This window comes from Lissotriton helveticus, chromosome 1_1 (assembly GCF_964261635.1).
Source record: "Lissotriton helveticus chromosome 1_1, aLisHel1.1, whole genome shotgun sequence".
Classification (NCBI taxonomy): domain Eukaryota; kingdom Metazoa; phylum Chordata; class Amphibia; order Caudata; family Salamandridae; genus Lissotriton; species Lissotriton helveticus.
This window is the reverse complement of record NC_136057.1, coordinates 1,622,467,919-1,622,484,382: the sequence shown is the minus strand read 5'-3', so window position 1 is coordinate 1,622,484,382 and position 16,464 is coordinate 1,622,467,919.

The following is a 16,464-nucleotide window of genomic DNA, read 5'->3' as shown; positions in this document are numbered from 1 at the left end:
AGTGACTCCTGAATTTGCTTTAAGGGAGGTAGAAAAACCTGAGCAGTTATGCCCCATGCGCGAAGTTCCAGGAGGGAAATATGTGCATGTCCCCTGGTCTAGGCAGGATATTGTGTCCTTCACGAACGATTTTCCAAAATTACGAGAGAAACCAGTTGACTGGTACAGGCAGGTGGAGAGGTTCGTGAAGGTACAGAAATGTCTGTGGAAAGACCTGGATGGGTTTTTCGACATTGTGGTTCCAGTAGATTTATGGACCCAGTGTAAAATAGCCATAGACTGGCCCAGTGAGGAGTACCCCAGAAACAAGGAAACTGGGGAGCCATCAAAGGATGTCATGCGAAAATATGAGCAGGTAATTCAGCATTTGAAAGAAAAGGTGCCCGCAAAAGAAACTGATTGGACAAAAATAGATAGAACAACACAGGAAAGGGACGAGACAGTGCACTCCTTCTATGAGAGGTTATTGCAGGTATTTAAAACATACAGTGGTATTGATAACATCGATTTGAAGGACATGACGCACTTTATTTACAGGTTTGTAAATGGTTTAAGACCTGAAATTTGTCAGTGGATAAAAGATAATAAAATCTGTTGGCATACTAAGAAAATGGATGAGGTCCTGCGGTACGCTAAGTACTGCGAGGACGAGATGGCAGAAAAGAAAAAGGCCCTTAAGGAAAAGGTGATGTGGGCTCAGGTGAAGCTCGCAGAACAGCAGGAAAAACAATTGAGTAACATGGTTAAGAATGCTGAGAACAAAAGTCCTGGGGGAGGGGGTGGAGGAAAGCCCCGGCCCAAATTTAGCAGGGAAGAGGCTATGAAGAAATTTCCCTGCCATCAGTGCGGCGAAATTGGACACTGGCGAAACGAGTGTCCCCAATTAGTAGATATTAATGAAAAAACTCCTGATTTAACTCCACAGACGCAGAAAGAAAGACCAAGAAAGACTCAACCCCAGGTAAAAACAGTCCAGGTGCCTCGAGCACCCAAGCAGGTATACAGGGGAAGACAGGCAGAAGATGAAGAGATAGAGGTTTGGGAAAGCGGGGAGAACAGAAATACAGCAACTTCGCAGTATCTGCTAAATGATACCTTCCTTTGTAATGATCAGGACTGACGGGGCCTGAGAGGGGAGGACGAGGAGTGCGTACTTGGCGCTTCCTTGCCGGTAGACCAGTCTGGACCATACATTGAAGGAAAGGTAGACGGAAATGATGTCACCTTTCTGTTGGACACTGGCGCTACCCGTTCTACTGTAAGAACAGTGGACGTTCCAAACCTACCCCTCTCGGGAGAAAATATCCAAGTAGTGGGTGTATCTAATCAATTGATTAGTACTCCTGTTACCGAACCAATGGAGATTTCAATTGGAAGTTTTAAACAGATGCATAGATTTGTCGTCTGTGACACCAGTCCAGTGAATCTACTGGGTCGTGATTTGCTGTGCAAAATGAACTGTACCATCTTTTGCACACCAAAAGGTGTTGAAATACAGACCCCAGATGAAGATGGCATTTATAAATTATTGTTACTTAGACCTGACTCAGAAATTAAAAGATTGACCCTGCAGGACTTGCCCCAAGAACTCCAGGAAGCCGTAAAGCCAGAGGTGTGGGATTTCACTGGAAAAGATGTGGGGTTGATGAAAGATGTGGACCCCATACAGATAGCCATCAAGGACAATGCAGTATATCCTAACACTAGGCCCTACCGAATGAATGCTGAAGTGAAAGCAGGTGTCACTCTGGAAATACAAAAATTATTAGAAGGAGACATCATACAGGAAGTGATGAGCAGCCCATGCAACTCACCGATTATGGGCATCAAAAAGCCTAGTGGCAAGTTTAGGGTAGTGCAAGACCTGAGAAAGGTTAACAAAATTGTAGTTCCTTGCTGCCCTATTGTCCCGAACCCTGCAGTGATATTGTACCAGATTCCTTGGGATGCTGAATGGTTCACTGTGATTGATTTATGTCATGCATTCTTTTCGATACCCCTGCACCCCAACAGCAAATTTCTTTTCTCTTTTGCCTTCGAGGGTCACGTGTATTGTTGGAACCGGGTCCCTCAAGGGTATACAGAGAGCCCTTCTATCTTTAATCAGATCTTGAAAAAATGTCTAGAGACTCTGATCTTACCTGGGAACTCTGTGTTAGTGCAGTACATAGACGACCTTCTACTGGCGTCTAAAAGTCATAGGGACTGTGTAGTTGACACCATTGCCCTCTTAAATCATCTGTGTGAGAAAGGGCATAAAGTGGCCCCTGACAAACTACAGTTCTGTGCGAAATCAGTGAAATATCTGGGACACCAAATAGAAAAGGGTGTCAGAAAAGTCACATCAGAAAGAGTGAGAATAATTCAAAAGATGCAGTTGCCCCGTACTCAAAAAGATGTCAGAATGTTCCTGGGTGTATTAGGGTACTGCAGGCAGTGGATTCTGGGATTTGCAGCCTTAGCCAGGCCCTTGATAAAAATGACCACGAGAGGAATGCCAGATATTGTAGAGTGGGACGATGAAAGCCTAATGGCTTTTACAAGACTGAAAAACTGTCTGTGTACAGCCCCTGCGTTGGGAATGCCAGATTATTCCAAAGAATTTGCCTTATTCTGTGACACTCGCGATAATTGCGCATTGTCAGTCCTGACTCAAGAACATGGCACGACCAGAAGGCCTGTGGCCTATTTCTCTGCCACTTTGGACCCAGTAGCTGCTGGGTTACCAGGCTGTCTGAAAGCAGTAGCTGCTACCTGTGCAAGTTTGGAACAGAGTGAGTCCATTGTCATGGGACATCCTGTGACCGTGTATGTTTCACATGGAGTGGTAATTCTATTGACCAGAACTAAAACACAGTATCTCACCCCTAGTCGGCTGACTAAATACGAGAGGATTCTTGTAGGTGCAGCAAATGTAAGCATTGTTAGGTGCGGTATTCTGAACCCTGCCACTTTACTCCCCGACCCCTTGGAAATAGAAGGTGGGGATGATGATGAACATGATTGTATTGACCTGACAGAGTTCAGTACTAAACCACGCCCAGACATAAAAGAAGTGCCATTGCCTGAACATGATAAAGAACTATTTGTGGATGGTTCCTGTCTAAGAAATGAACTAGGAGGCCTGAGTGCTGCTTATGCAGTAGTCTCTTTCACAAAAATTGAAGAAGCAGGTTACCTATATAACATCAAGTCTGCACAAGTAGCCGAATTGATAGCTATGATAAAAGCTTGCAAAATTGGGAAGGACTTACGCATAACAGTGTATACTGACAGTCAGTACTGTTATGGAGTTGTGCATGACTTTGGCCAATTGTGGCTGCAGAGGGAATTCATGACTTCCTCAGGTACTCCCATTCGGAATGCAAAGGTTGTTCATGACCTTTTAGAGGCCATCCAGTTGCCCAAAGAACTGGCAGTGGTAAAATGTGCTGCTCATAAAAAGAGCATGGACAAAGTATCACTGGGAAACGATTATGCTGATCGAGTGGCCCAATGGTGTGCCAAAGATCGGTATATTGTAAATCCAAAACGAGGGGGGCCAGGAACCAGCTGCCAGCTTCAGGTGTTTGAAGAAGTGCCTACATGGGATGAAGTGAGAGAGTGGCAGGAATCGGCTCCTTGGCAAGAAAGAGAGAAATGGAAGGAGGATGGGTGTAGACCGAGACGTGTGGATGGTGTGATTTTGGGCCCAACTGGTATGCCTGTGTTACCCCGACACTTGCTTGGCACAATGGCAAGATTAATACATGAAGGATCACACATTGGTAGGGATGCCATGATTCTGGTATTTCAACAGACTTGGTACAGTAAGAAGTTCAGGAAGGTAGCAGAGTCCCTCTGCCAGAGGTGCCTGTCATGTCAACAGATGAACCCAGGCAAGAGGACAATGGTTGAACTGAGCAAGATTGGGAGATCAGGGGGTCCCTTTGTAAGGATACAGATTGATTTCATCACCATGCCCCGTTGTGAAGGGAAACGATATGTCCTTGTCATTGTTTGCGTATTTTCAAAATGGGTAGAAGCTTACCCTACTCCCCAAAGTGACGCACTGACAGTAGCGAAGTGTTTACTAAAAGAACTGATACCTAGATTCGGAATACCATACATTATTGAATCAGATAAGGGTGGACATTTCCAGAATGAAATACTGGCTGAACTCTGTAAGGCCTTTGGAATAAGGCAGAAACTCCATTGTGCATACCACCCAGAGGCTTCTGGAATAGTGGAACAAGTAAATGGAACTATAAAAAACAGACTAGCAAAGCTGACAGATGCTACTGGCATGACCTGGGTGAAGGCCCTGCCTCTGGTCCTAATGGGACTGAGAAGTGTTCCTGACCGCAAGACAGGCCTAAGTCCCCATGAAATCATTATGGGAAGAGTGATGAGACAAGCATGGGTGCCAGGAGCAAACTGTTGAGTATTACTGATGATTTGGTGCTTGAATACTGCAGAAGATTGGGTGACCAAGTGCGTTCTATCTCTCGCCAGATTGGAGACGACGGCATCCTCAATCCAACGACTCCTCTCCACAACTTGGTTCCAGGAGACTGGGTCAAAATAAAGAAGCACACTCGATCTAATTGTCTGGCACCAAGGTGGGGAAAGAAACGCCAAGTAATCCTGGTAACAACCACTGCAGTGAAGGTCGCAGGTGTTCCCCAGTGGATCCACGCTGGACACACCCAGAAGGTATTACCAGACAAAGAATTTGCAGAAGAAGGGCAACCAGCAGAGGACCCTGCAGGAGCCAGTCCAGAAGCAGTTGACAACGAGCAGCCCAGCACCAGTCAGGCTACAGGAACAGCAGACGTTGGCCCAGGAGTAGTTGACTACGAACTGCCAAGAATCCAGCCTGCTGAAGAGGTCCAGGAAACTGAGCCAGGAGTAGCTGAAGACGAGCTGCCAAGCATATGGCCAGAAGAATGGATACCGATGATTGATCTGACCGAAGATCCTATCAGAACAAGAGAGCGACTTAGTGAAGGTAGAGAGTGGACTAGTCAGGAAAAGCAAGGCACAGGCGAAGAACCTCAGCCGCTTGAGATTCACATCAAAACTGAGGAAGGAGAAGGTCAGACAGGGACAGAACAGGTGTTCGATACACCACCGCTAACACCTGATGCAGATAAGGGAGAGACTAGAAATAGAGTGATAGTTCGAGCAGAAGAAAATCAAGAGATCGAAGTGCTTGAACAGGATCAGAGAGGGTTAAAAGAACGGGTTCAGGAAACAGAAACAGAAACAGAGACAATCGAAAGCCAAAAACAAAATATTCCTGAGCAAGGCCAGATTAGCAACCAGGCAGAAGAATTTGATGCTAGCCCTGGAACTAGCCAGATAGGGGAAGTAGAAGAAGAAAGTGGAGAAGAATTACCACAAGATAAAGAGAACAAGAGAATAAGAGAAGAAAGTGAAGTCCAAGTACCGACTAAGAGACTAAAGAAAAGAAACAACCTTGAGCCTAGGTTTGTAAAAAGATTGAGACTAAGGATAAAGACAGTGGAAGAAAAACGTGCAGAAGCAAGAAGAAGTGCTCGGATAGCAGAGCAAGAAGAAGACTCTTCCAAAAGAAGGAGTGAACGAATAAAAAGACAAAACAAAAAGTACAAGTCTCCTGAATGGACACTGGTTTTGGAAGAACTTGAAGATCTTGATATAACTGACGTGAGCGACGGAGAGCCCGTCCCTGAGTACTCAGCTGAAGAAGAAGACGAACCACCGTGAATTTGCACAAAGTAAGCTAGTTGTGTAAAGCCAAAAAGAGGGGTCGAGAAACTCCTTCTGAGCCAAAATGTCTGATTCAACAGTGAATGGTAGACCTAGTTGCAGCCGTTTTAAGACGTGTTGCAAGGTGTGTATATGTAGTGTAGTAGTACTGATAGTTATCTGGATAGGATTAACAATTTTCATTCCCTTTGCTGTAAGTAAAGATACTAACATTGTCCCTACTGAAGTTGTAAATACTGACAGTGAGGAGTTAACAACACAGAGTGTAGCAAGACATGAAAGAGCCCTGAGACAAACAAAACAAAACTTAGAAGCATCAGATGAGGGAGGACTACATTATCATGGAGTTAAGAACAAGACACACTTAAATGTTTTCGCAAACTTGTTAATACACTATGTAGAGACTATGGAAATTGAAGATTGCTATGTCTGCATGAAGCTACCTACTTCTGTGGCTGAAGGCGTGACATACCATCACCTGCCATTGACATATGGAATCTCCTGTAGCATTTTAGCTAGTTTATTTTACAAAAGGGGACCGTTACAGTACTATTACTCTAACAATGACGTGATCTTTTCTGAACTTCCTATACGTGGGAACTTGAATCCTGTACATACCAAAAGTGACACCATAAGATATATGGGAGACTACTTTCTGACTATAGGTAACATTGACATAGCAGACGCACACAGAGATAACTTGACTTGTTCTTTGCGTGAGCAGGAAAAGATGTTCCTGAACATGGCAGAGAAAAGAAGAATTAAAATTCAAAAGAAGGCTAATGACGAAAGTCAGAAAAAGCCAAAGTGGGCAGAGAACATGGAAGGCACCTCATCTGGTGGAGCGGGTCCTGCTCTGTTGCTGGATTTTGAAAAGAAAGGCAAGCTATGTCTTCACCGCGAGAAGACTAGCTATTATAATAATGTTTTCATTGGTTCCAGTGAATGCGAACATAATTACAAGGTAATTGGAGGTTGGGGTTTCAAAAATGGGTCAGAGCCTGTGTTTCCTGGAATTTATTATATTTGTGGGGACAAGGCTTATTTCAAATTGCCGGATCACTGGTACGGAAGCTGCTACTTTGGCATTGTCTTCCCGAAAATATACCATGTGAATGGGAAAACTGGAAGCAATGAAGATACTAATGGCTTAGTGCGTAGTAAAAGAGAAAGTATAGGTGAAATTATGGGTAGTATTTTCAGTGCACTGATACCTGGAGTGGGAGTGGTTCTGAACACTCACAGAATTTGCAAATTGTCTACTATAGTAGATGTGCTGTCTACTGAAACAGCTCATGGATTTCTGCTGGTCAATACTGAAATGGTTGCGATCAGATCAATGGTTTTGCAGAATCGACTTGCTCTTGACACCTTATTAGCGAAAGAGGGCGGAGTCTGCCGGATGTTGAAGGCGCAACATTGTTGCACTTATATTCCGGATAAAAGTGTACAGATCAAAAGATATGTGAAAAACATTACTAATTTGGCAAAAGAACTCAAACCACTCGAGGTTGATAGTGCCTGGAAGAGACTGGTAGATGGTCTCTCAAATGTAGGTCAGTGGCTTGCTAGCATCGGTAAAAGCTTATTGTTCAAAATTCTGATGCCAATTGGTATTATAGGTCTTATTATACTTTCCATTTTCTTATGCTGTAAATACCGCAAGCGCACCAAAAAGCACGAGGTAAATGCAAGAGGAGTGAAACGAAGTGTGGATGAGATTGAATTAGAGGAAGTGAATGATCAGATATACAAAAAGGTGAAGACTTCTCACCATACTAAAACTGAGAGAGAAAAGTTAGAACGGTTGCTGGAAGAAATAGAACTTTATAAAGTGTGAAAGAAAGTTGGCATCTGGTTCCATTATAATTTGTGATGATAGTAAATATCATCAAAGAGGGGATTGATGAAGCAAAGCTTCGCATATTTTGCGGCTTGCCGAAGTCAAGAACCTCGTTTATGTGTAATAAGGTAACAAGTGTATGTTCTACTAACATTTATGTTTAGTTTAGATAAGGATCGTGAAGCTTGCACATGTGTTTTACTAAAATAATTTACTCGAGTCATCTAAAAATGGCCGCCGCTTGTATTTAGTTACTGCGCATGCGTCAGCCACACTCACGTGTCCTGACGCGTCTGCAGAAGTGGAGGGAAAGTTATGCGCATGCGTAATTCATAGCTGTGCTTATCATGTGGTACTGCTCGTGCCACTGCTCTTGTGACTGTGTCAATGTAGCTAACATTTAAATGCTATAGTTTTTATTTCTTGATGATGAGTCAAAAGTACAAATCCTGTGATGTGTTTTCATAATGACATTATTATGTATTAATTTGTTTTTCGCTTACTTTTTATGTACCGCGGGGAATGGGGTTTGTCTGTGCCGAGAACCATTTTGGAGGTCCTTCTGCGCCTGCGCGACCTGCCAAGGCAGAGCAGACCTTGAATGATGGAACTCAGCCAGTTGGCAGTGATGAGCAAGATGCTCCTGAGAACGATCCGAAAACTCGGCTGAACCAATCACATGTGCTCACAGAGCAACAATGTTAAAGTTGCCATTGTATTTCTGCACCAGTTCTCATGAGAACCCCAATCTAGTTAGGCGGTACCCTATTATGCAAATGTAGGCTTGAAACTCTATGTCGTGATTGGTGTGTTACCCAAATCCTACCTTAGGACCAATCCAAATTGAAGGATTCTGACACTTTGCAACATTGGGGGGTGGTACACTGACCCCAAACTGTATATCTACCCTGGGTTCACCTAGTGAACCGTCCGACTTGTCTGGTTTAGCTGACCTGTCACTGACCCAACGCACTCAATAGGTGACTGAAGATACAGAGCGCTGCGAAGCACTCTGACCGAATTTGACCATAGACTGAGGTTCTACTGAACCTTAGAGTGCTGGTGAAGCACTTTGCTGGGAGTTCGCTGACCCAATCGGGGTCTTGATCGATAGCTGCAGAGCGGGTGGAGCGCAGGCGTTGCTTCCGAACTGTGGGTTCCGGTCCTGTCCTGACGAAGGGTCCTGTCCTGAGGGTTTGCTGTCCTGTCCTGAGGGTCCTGTCCTGATTCCCATTCCGAGGGTATCCTGTCCTGTCCTGGGTGTCCATTCTGCACCTGCTGTCCTTTGAGGGGTATCCTTCCTTGAGGGTTTCCTGTCCTTAACTGACCCGTGGCCAGGGTTTGGTTATCACACCTTTCTAGGTAAATATTGCTCTGAAACTCTTAAAATCTTGCACCTTCTGAATTTCTAACTTTTGCTTTAATAAAGTTCATCATTGCATATGTTATATTTTCCATGCCTTTCCGCAACGATTGAAAGTCAATTACATATTTTTCCATAAGTTTGTTCCTATGTCTTCTCACTTGTTAGAAATTATATTTTGCATTGCAGTTTGTCATTTTTTGATATGGTCTAGAACTTCATTGCCTAGATTGTTCAAAGGCCCATTCACCTTAAGTGAAGCGTGTTACTCTTTATAGGCCCTCCCATAGTTATTCATGCATAAACTGTCCATGCTTAAACATTTCTGAGATTTTATAGTATTTTCCATCTGCATTTCATATTACATTTGAATGATTACCCTGTCATTATTTCTTTATGCCTATATAATTTACGTTATCTTGGTTATTGATTGCCTTATTTTATTGTACCTCATGCAAGAAAATATTGAATTTAGATAAACATTTTAAAACTTCCAGTTGTCCGTGGTCATTTAAACAGTATTTGAATGTTATTGTTTGGGTTTGCATTTTGCTGCCTTTCTTTTACAGCTAGCTCCCTGATTCATTGTGGTCATTAGGTACCCGCATCGGTGGATGGTAAGTCGGGTACACTGAAAATTATTAGCAGGGAACACACACACATCAACTTGGTAGAGCTCGTGAAGTCACCCGATCGATGTATATGGTGATTTGAAAGTATATGGGCCCTGAAGCCGGAAACGGCGAAAACTATTGTTCGGGTGGCCTCGCGCGCTCTATCAGATGGACCATGCTTGAGGCTCAGATCTTCAAAATTTGTACCAGTGGCAACTTCATTGAGCAAAGCCCCATATAAATGAGCTTATGTTAGGAGTAACGTGAAGATGGGCTTGGAAACCTTCAATATGGCATGATGAGCCACGGGGCCAGTACCAGCCTCTTGCACCCGCTGCTGCCATGCAACTTTCTTACACAATCAAACTTGGACTCAAGCAGAGAGACTGTTTTGCCCAAAATCTTGACTGTAGCGCCATAGATGAGATGTTTTCCCCTCATAGAAAGTAACAATACTATGGCAAAAAAACATCCCCCACAACCAGTAAGAAGCAATAGTGGCAGTACACCCAATCTTGCGCTTAATTTTCCATATAGTGGAAACTCCTTTCCAGTCTACAGTCAGTCCCCCACACATGCTTCCCACCCACCTGGGGGATGCCATGTGCTATCAGCAGCCTGGACATCTCTACCCCTTCAGTCATTCACTTCACAGAATAGGTGCAGAAAACGTGGCCCCACAATATTGTTACCTCTGATCATACATCTGCCCACTAAGCCACACCTAGCTGTTCACATAAAGCTATTCTCCTATAGATAGCTTCCTGGCTCCTCATGTCCAGGCACCCACTTGTTTACCTGAATGCATGCAGATCCGTGTAACACACCCAACCTGCATTCTGAAGTACACAGGACATAACAGTGCAAGAAGTTAGAGTTAGACACACTCTTCCAATTTAACCTGCTTGCGACAACCTGCGTTTCCCTCTGACTTACTTAGAGGAAGCAAGGAGAAGGGTTTCCTTGGGGGAGGGGTTTGAAGGTTCAAGAAGTGTTTATGTCATTGACTTCATAGGGAAAGCTGAAAGATGACTGTAGTGTAGAGGCCGGTATTAACAAGTCTCTTACGTAGAACCCTTACAAAAATTCTACCACTGATTATCCCAGAGAGGTGGGTTCAGTGCTTTATAGATCTCACCAAAAAATTATCAAACACAAATCTACTATGAAAAATTCAAAAGCAATAATTATTGAGGCACAAGGAATTGCCAACATCTGGGAACAAAAACGAGGAGACTGTCCATTCCAGACAGGCACCCACCTCTCTACTTGGTTTGCTGATGATTGTAGGGTCCTTAACCCGTTCAGTGCTGATGACGGCTCCCGGCCGTCGGGAAACATCGTTTACAACGCAACTTTTACCACGCAGTGCCTTTACGATGCAACTTTTACAACGCAAACCATTACAACGCATTGCGCTGGGGGGCGCTCTAGGATAGGGAATAGGTTTCATTTACTGTCCAACACCATCCCTACTATCCACGGGGACTGGAGTTGGAATAGTAAATTAAACTATTCACTATCCAGCGCCCCAAAGCACTATGCGTTGTAATGGCATGCGTTGTAAAAACCGCGTTGTAAAAGCATGCGATGTAAAAGCATGCGTTGTAATGTCATACATCCCCGGCCGTCATGAGTTACGGTGGGCGTGTGCTGATGACGGCCGGGAGCCGTCATGACCACGCCCGCAATCGGATTGTGCCGCACAGGCGCGGAATTCCGGCCGCAGCCAGGGGCTTAAAACTCAATAAAGTAATGGACAAACATTGTAAACCACGAGAACCTGCCAGATACAAATGTGCAAACAGGGAAGGTGCCAAGGAGTTGCCGTCTAAAATTAATCTGACCTGAAATCATTTATGCTTACTTCTACCAGTGAGACTTAACCGTACTAAAGAAAAGAACTATCATAGCCACATAATATTAATTGGACCAACATAAACGTAAACAGAGCTGTTGCCTCTGAAATTGATTACCCGCCATCATCATTGGAGCCCAGTAGGTACTGGGTGAGGGGAATGGATACTCCTTGGGCTTCCCAATGGTCACCTCTCCCACAATTTCCATTCCACCTAGTTAACCAGTTTTCCACACACATATCTTGGCTGCCATTTTGTCCCCTTATGAATACTGGATTTTGAACACGGGTGTGTTTTTCTTTGTCTCTTGCTTTGACTTTTCTCAGGGTATTATAAATAATGGTCCGGCTTTCCATTTTACTGAATTTTACAGATAAATGCAGACAGAAAGGCATCTGTTTATCCGACTTTTTATCAGTATTTATTTTTAAATATGGACACAAACAGCAAATAGGTTCTGTTTGAGTGATTCAAGATGTAGTCATGCATAGCTACTAGGCCAATTGTTGTGCAAAGTGACACATAAGGGAGTTAAACAAAGAGACAGTTTACTGCTGAGGCTTAAACAGCTGTATACGTGCACATGGTTGATGCTAAAATGGGATTATTTTCATATGATACATTGATTTATCATGTGTGGGTATTTATATGTTTGAAACCTGGCAGGCATTCAAGTACAAGTACACGTCTGCATTTGTTAGGTAAATGTGGTAATACGATACTTTCAGCCTCATTTTTTTTTTGCACAAATCTTAAATTAGGGATGAACACCAAATGGACCAATACAGAAGGAAATGTCAAAAAATAACTTAAAACCAGGAGCCCTAAAATTAAGCAGGCGGTTTTCGAAAAATAATTTTTTTTTAAACATGTTTTTTTTAAATAATATTACACACGCACAACTGTGCATTCTTGGATCCATCTTTTCCACTTGAGTACTTTATGGAAGGGCATTTTTGAATGTAGGAGCATCCCTTAATTCGGAATTCATGTGCATTTCCTGTCATATGATGTGTCCTCTTGCCTTTACCTCCATGCTCTGAGGTTGTCTGGGCCCCAGAGGAACTCATTTGTTCGTCCGCCTAGCAAATCATTCATTCACTCACTCGCCTTTTCAATCACCCCTCAGCTGCTGTGGCCCTTTTCTCTTTCCCCGCACCTGGTGTGTATTGAGTGAATGTCGCTTCCGAACCCGCTGCCGAACAATAGGCACCGCTCGTGCCTCGTCTTGTTTGTTTCTCTCCATGCCATGGAATAAAGGGGCAGAGAAAGGTCTTACGTAGAAACTATTTGCTTTAAACAAACAGAACGAGAGAAGTAAACACTGCAGTAAGCGGCTGCTGAGATGAACAGACTCGGAGGCTCTCTTTGAGGCCCTGCTGACACATTACACCCTTAGGGTCAGGCAGGGCACAAGTCGTAAAATCAGAAGTAGAGGGGGGCATTGTAACCGGAAGTGACGTCACGACAGGCAGTGACGTCGCGAAAGGTGCCGAGCTCCTCGTCCCAGAGAGGCCAAAGAGTGAAGTTCAGCTGTTTGACAGGGGGGACAGCGTCCCCCCGGTAAAATAAGTGGGGGGACGCCGTCCACCCGCCTGTATCCCGACTCGAGCCCTGGGGTCAGGGACGTTCTCTGTGGGCAGTAGTTCTGCATGGGTGATGCTTCAGTGCTGTCCAGGGCGTGGCATCTTACTCTTCCTGTGTCCCAGGGTAAGGCTTGGAGGTGCAGTGCTCAAGTTGTGCAGGTGCTGGTCAACGGCACACATTTATGGAACTTATTTTTCAACCTTGGACTTTGACCCAAAGCAAATGTAGAAGAGCAAACATTGAAAAAAGAAGGAGAGAAAGCATGAATTAGAGAGAACCTGCAAGAGTGAGAGAAAGAGTCAGAGCGTAATGTGGTGGAAAAAGAGGCATGAGGTCAAATGAAGACTTGGTAGTTGGCAGTGCTGGGGGTTGGGTTACTGGATCAACTTTGGGCCCTTTCACTTATTTGTTTAGTAACGTTATTTGATTGTGTTTTAACAAATTAAGAACAGAATGGCTTAGAAGAATTTCTTCTTTAGTCAATAAGGGTGAAATCACTCAGAACCGGACACCCCAAAGGGTGTGCCACACGGCATAGCACTCAGTCCCGCCCTCCATTTGTCCTGCGATTATCATTGACAGACAGGGTATTTCATTAATTTTGTTTGCTGATTCCTGAAATGTCTAGGTCTACTTTTGTTATACATATTCGGTGGCAGAAACTCAGACTTTGGCTTTCTTTGGGTGTATTTAGATGTTAGCATATTGCTGCATCATATTGTATAGTGCATTAAGATAGCGCTTACTACCCCAATGTTGGGTGCTGAAGCACTTGCCCACATGGATAGCATACTACACTGTGTAGGCCATGTGGGTGGAAAGATGTTGTCTTTGTGATCCTATGTGGGTCGTATGTCTGTGCCATGCTTAATGAACACCGAGGTGCTTTGTTGTGTTATGGGACGCAGCAGGGTAGAAGATGACGTGTGAGAGACGGATGCACAGTTTTATGGTTCTCAGTATGCTGGCAGCTTTGAACGGCTTTGCAGGTCCCTTTATAGTTGTTTATGACATAGTCTGCTTAGCTGGTTACTGCCCTGCGTTGCCCAATCTGACATATTGTGTATAGTGCACCTTGCATGGTTGGAGGGGGAGAGAAGTGGAGAAATCTATTGGGATATACATTTTTATTACCATCCCATATCTGACTGTCTTTGCAAGATACAAAGAAGCGATCAGATTGTATAGATATGTGAGACCTGCAGTGGTGGACATTATGAAAGTTCTCAGAATTGTCCAGCAGTGTGTCAGATCACTTCAGTTATTACATGCCTATTCATTTGGTGACTTTTAGTTTCTTGGCTGCATGGACAATCCTAATAGCAGATATGCTGTATGTGAATTTAAGGGGTTTAATGTACCATTTGCTGCTGACTGCTGCATAGTATAGTCTTAGTAGTGTGGGCTATAGCTGTTATATATGCAAGCACATAACTAAATAATGAACCATAGGTCAGCCCTTCGTAACTTCCTTACTTATCAGAAGCAGTTTGCTCATTGAGTTGTTTGCAATTCATTGGCTGTAAGCAGGGGATTGTTCTTAAGGGTGCAATTGTTTTCTGGGCCCGGTTGCCAGCGTATGGGTAGTGCAGTTATCTAGGGAATAGCCATGTTGTCAACTGTCTTTGGAAGTGTATATGCTCCTGGGTGCTTCTGTGGGTAGTTCCAGAGCTTGGCGGTATGTTCTGAGAAAGAAGTGCCTCCTACAGATTTCCTATCATAAGGTGATATGATGGTAAGTGGTGAAAGCCTGGAGCACTGTGTTCCGAATAGTTTGTATTGCTTTAATTTAGCTTTTAGGCATAGCGGTCCTTTTCCTTGGGAGGCTCTGTGGACAACGCAGTATGTTCTGAACATTTCCCTTCTAGCTATGTGATCTCTTGGATGAAGGTGGGGAAGAATCTTTGCAGCAGCTTCATAGATGAGTTGTATTTTTCGTATGATGGATGCAGGTGCACCAAGCTTGTGGCATAGTCAAGATTGGAGAATACAAGTGTGAGAATGGCTTAAAAGTTCAAGTTGGTATGCAAAGTATGGGACGATGAGACAATGTTTTCATTGTGTAGAAGGCACTCTATGTTGCTTTGTTAACATGTGGTACCCATGAAATCTCCTATAATGTATAGGTTTGGGTGGTCCAGAATGGTGTTGATTATTGTATCAAGTAAGACATCTTTAAAGTTGACATTGCTGTATGTATTAAGAGGTAGAAATTATTTGTAGTAGGAGTATGGTAACATTTTATAATCATGGGTTCACAGCTATTCATTGTGAAGTTTTCATTTGTTGTTATTTGTAGTTTTTTATGGATGACAGCCAGGCCCCCTCCAATTTTAACAATACATTTTTTTGTTTATGATGAGAAAATTAGGTGGGATGGCTTTGTGATATGTGGGTGAATGTATGTCGTAGTGATGCGGTTGTATTTCAAATGTACTGGAGGACAAAGTTACAGGTTGATGAGTTTTTTGCCCTCCTCAGCAATGAGGTGGAATTTGCTAATTTTTATATGGAATGGCTCCTGAAAGTGAGACGAATAGAAGAAGTGGATTGCCTTACTGGTGCCAATTGATAAGTGGAATGTTTCATATTGATTTGTATTATAGCATTTCTATAGTGCTTTATACTCTGTTGTGGGGCGCAGAAGTGCATTATCAGATGGGTAGCATGCCTAACCATAGAGGATTGCATGGTTGGCAGAGTGTTGTATTTGTTGGGAGCCTCCTTGGCAAACTTTTTGTTGCTTTGACAAATTTGTTGTGAATGGTCGGCTTTCAAGGCCACAGTAAGGTATACAAGTAGGAAAATGTCATTTAGAGGTTACGCTCAGCTCTTTGAGAGCATTCTCAGTTCAGTTGGTTGTGTTCAGTTGTTTTGAATATGTTCTGCAGATTTGGATATGGTAACATTAACATATGATCTGTCACTGTGGCATGGGCAGCTTATTGGGGTGTGGTCAGTTAATTAAGATATGTTTTCTTCAATAGATTATTATCAGCTTGTTTAGGTATTGTCAGCTTATTAGCATGTGAACCTATTGGTGCATGTTCAGCACTTTGGTGCGTAGTTAGCTGATGTTGGTATGTTAATTCTTTAGGGTATTGTGAGTTTAATGGGGTATTGTCAGCTCATTGGGGGTATAACTTGTTCAAGCATGGTCAACATGTGGTTATCTTTGTGTGATGTGGTCATCTCATTTTGTTTTGGTCCACTCACTAGCATATGGATCACTTACTGGGCATTCAGTTGATTAGAATATGGTCAGCGCATCGCTGTTAGTTGGGCAGCCTTTTAGTTTATTGTCAGTTGTTTGAGTAGAGCTCAAGTCTTTTGGTATATGTTCTGCTCATTGGTGTATGATCAACTTATTAACGTTTGTCCTCCTCAGTATGGTATGGCTACATATCTTTGATACAGTAGCACATTAATGTATGGCTATAGTATTGGGGTATAGTTAACTCACAG